This window comes from Ursus maritimus, unplaced genomic scaffold (genome assembly GCF_017311325.1).
Source record: "Ursus maritimus isolate PB19 unplaced genomic scaffold, ASM1731132v1 scaffold_16, whole genome shotgun sequence".
NCBI classification, from domain to species: Eukaryota; Metazoa; Chordata; class Mammalia; order Carnivora; family Ursidae; genus Ursus; species Ursus maritimus.
The window spans coordinates 39,912,821-39,916,949 of NW_024424008.1; positions in this window are offsets into that span (position 1 = coordinate 39,912,821).

The following is a 4,129-nucleotide window of genomic DNA, read 5'->3' on the forward strand; positions in this document are numbered from 1 at the left end:
TTAAGGGCAGTGGCCTGCAGCAAATGCTGGGAGCTGATAGGAGGAGCTGCTTCTTTGGAACCAGCGCTAAAAAAGGAAGGGTAAGATGTGAACGGTGCCACCCAGGACTTGGATAAAAACGTCATCCGTCTAGAGAACTCTCATGGGGGCTTGCCTCCACTGTGAGATTCCATAATTTCGAAGGATGATTTTATGATTTTAAATTTCCAAAGCCTGTTTATTGGCATTTTCAGGAAATGGCATAAAGCACGTAGAGCCTGGCTTCTCTGTTCTACACACCACTAAATTAGGTGTCTCTTTGATGGCCAGAGAACTTGGATTTTTACAAAGAACTCTCCAGAAGATTCAGTGTCATCCATGATTTAGGAGCCATCCCTCCAGTTTCCCTTCTAGGCCCTGTCAGTCCTGCCTCTCACCCCACTGCCTGTCTGAGCTTAACCTGGCCCCAGGCCAGGGTCACCCAAGTATGGTTTCAGGATCTTCATTGTTAATGGGAGTCTCCCAGCCCCCAAAGATCACGTGATCCCAAGGTTTGTAGAATAAGGGATCAAAGAGATTTGTTCGGTTTTTTCAGCTGTAGAATTGCTTAGATCCACACCATACCGTAGTACATTAAAGTCCGTAAGAGGAATATTAATGATGGATCACAGAAACATTTTATCCACAGAACATTTCTTCAGAATACAAGAAGCGTTGTCTAGTTGAACATGATCTGGACGAGGTGTCAGGAATTTTTGGTTTTGGTCACAGCTTCATTATTATTATTATTATTATTTTGAGAGGGACAGAGAGTGTGAGCACACCTGTGGGGGTGGGGGGGCCAAGGTGGAGGGAGAGAGAGAACCTCAACCAGGTCCCACGCTGAGCTCGGAGCCTGACCCTGGGCTCCATCAATCTCACGACCCTGAGATCATGACCTGAGCTGAAATCAAGAGTCAAATGCTCAACTCACTGAGCCCCCCAGGCGCCCCTCAGCTTCTTTATTAATAACAGCATGACTAAGGTATTCATGCCCACATGATTCCATACCAAATTTGAGGATACTGGCCATGTGACTTTGCTAAGTTATTCCATCCCTCGAAGCCTCGGTTGCCTTAGCTGTAAAACGGCCTAGTGCTTGCAGTCATGACTGTTTTAGAAATAGTTGAGGAAGGAACAAACTGACCTACAAGAACAGAGCGGGGCGCCGTGGAGGTGAGAGGTGACGGTGTGTCTAGTGGGATGTGAGAATTAGTCAAAAACCTCCCTAGAGCTGAAGGTTTTCTTTTTTCTTTTTAAAGATTTATTTATTTTTATTTGGAGACAGAGAGAGAGAGCACACAGAAGGAGAGAGAGCAAGGGAGAAGCAGACTCCCTGTTGAGCAGGGAGCCCGACGTGGGGCTCGATCCCAGGACTCTGAGATCATGACCTGAACCAAAGGCAGACACTTAACTGACTGAGCCACCCAGGTGCCCGAGGTGAAGGTTTTCAAGGCAGACTATACATTTATAAACATTATTATAATAGGTGTCATCTGTAACAACTTCTCTGTAATGGAACTAAGTGACTAGTTTTAGTGATTAGTTTTAGAAGTCAAATAGAATCACAGACCTTTATAATGAAACATCAGCTCCCATTCACTTTCCAATTTCTACTGCCTCTGGAGACAACCTTTTACAATTCCTCTAGGTGTCTCTTCTGGTATTTACCACCCACTTTCTAAATAATGTGCTATTTCTTGATTTTTCCATGTTAGACATCATGTATTAACTTCCCACTGAGGATGGGGGTGAACTTCTTGGGCTCGTGCTATGTCTGGTTACTGCCCCAGCCCTGCCCAGCAGCACACACGCGTCTGCACTCCATGTGCGTTTTTAATTCTAGTTACAGTACAGAGCCCTTTAATCAATATCCAATATTTTCAATGTACTTATTAATTCATCCTTGGCGTCTGTTGCAGAACTGTAAATTTCCTCTCAATATGGTTCCACACATCACATGCTCTCTGCTTCTGTGTGTTGTTCTTTTTGGAGAGTGGGGATGAAGAGGTGTCCCCTGGAGCCCTTCCTCTTCCCACTCAAATCTAGAATGGTGGTTCTCTGGACCTTCTGCACAGCTGTGATTGCTGTGGGAATACCCTTGACCTCTCTTCGCAGGGATTCCCTTATTTCCTGAATCCCACCTTCCTGTCTTATTTTATTCCTTCTTTGTGATGGAAAAAGGTGCAAGGGAAATAATTTTTGTGAATTTGCATCTCTGAAAAACATTTTTTTTCCTACCATGCCCTTTTTGATGGTTTGGATCAATATAGAATTCTAGACCGAAAATCAATTCCCCTTATATTCTGAATTTCTTTTTTCTTTTCCTCTTTCTTTCTTTCTCTCTCTCTCTTTCTTTCTTTCTTTCTTTCTTTCTTTCTTTTTTTTTTTTTTTTTTGTCTTCTGTGGCAAATCCAGCTGTTGAGAAGTCTGATGTCATTCTGTTTCTTGATCCTTACATGTGAACTATTTTCCTCTTTGGAAACTTTTATGATATCCTTTTTCCTGGTTTTCTGAATTTTAATGGCGATGTACCTCAGTGGGGGTCTTTTAACACTAATTGTGCTGGGCACTCAGTGGCTCTTTCAAATAGGAAATATATGGTCTTCAGTTCTGGGGATCTAAAATATCTTTAAATTTTCATCTCAGTTTTTTTCCCAACACCTGCTATTTGGATGTTGGAACTTCTGAGTTGATCTTTGATTTGACTTCTCTTATCTATTTTCTCCTATTGTCCATCTGTGACATTTTGTTTTACTTTGTGGGACATTGACTCATTTAAAAATGAATCCTTACAACGAATTTTTTATACTTCTATATTTTTGACTTCCAAGAGTTCTTTCTTGGTCTTTGAGTGTTCTCCTCATTTATATCTTTGTGTTCTTGTTAGTGGATCCAGGCAGTACCTAGCTCTCTAAAATATTAAATGAGTTTTTATTATTTTTCTTCTCTCCCCTCCATTTCTTTTCCCTCTTAATTTTCTTTCATCTGCGTATTTTTGTTTCTGTCCCTTATGTTAGAAACTTTCCTCACATCTGACAATCAGTGGTTACTAGTTCAAATCTGAGTGAATCGTGTGCACGCAGCTATGCACACCCACACTGATTGGGGGGTGCGTTGAGGCAAGGCTAACTGGCTAGTGCAGCAATGCAATTGGCAGAGTAATGCCCCCCCCAAGATGGCTGTGCTCTAACCCCTGGCACTTGTGACTGTGTTAGGTTGACATGGCAAAGGGACATTAAAAGTTGCAAATCAGCTGATCCCGAGATAGATTCTCTGTGGCCCTAATATAATCACAAGAATCCTTAGAGTAGAAGACAGGGCAGCAGAAGAGAGTGAGGAGAAGAGATGTGGAAGCCAGGCTGGAGTGATGCCATGTGAGAAGGACTCAACTCATCATTGCTGCTTTGATGATGGAGCCATGAGGGGCCACAAACCAAGGGATGCAGGAGGCCTCTAGAAGCTGGAAAAGGCAAGAAAATATATTGTCCCCTACAGCCTCCAGAAAGGAAGACACCCCTGTTGACAGCTTGATTTCAGCCCGGTGAGACTCATGTAGGACATCTTAACTTTAGAACCGTAAGACAATAAATGCATGTTTTTGACAATAAATACAGCAGCCATAGAAAACTGACATAAAGACCCACAAATGTTATAGCTAAGGAAGCAGGAGAATCAAAATAGCCAGGAAAATGTTTCTGAGACCTGTCATAGTGGGAGGAACAAGAGGTCTCTGGAAGTCAGCCCAATTTGTGGTGCCTGCTATGTCCATCTGAAGAATTCTGCTGTCTTCTCAATAGCCCCAAGGGCATTCACTTGGACAGGAATGTGGGGCTTTCTAGTTACTCCTGAACACATCTGACTTCTTTTCCAATATCTTTCTTATCATGATTTGCCTCAGGTCTCCCCTACCTTTGAAGGAAAAAGCAAGGACATTTTAGAGTCAACATATGTGCAGTCTCCTTGACTGTTGATACTAGTTTGGGTAGAGAGGCGGCCCCCTGACTCGAGATACTGAGCAGTGGTCAAGCCCACGTAGGTCAGGGCTAAGGACCATGTCATGTGGCTCATCCTTTCACTCTCTTACTGATGCCTTTTGACGACCTGAAAC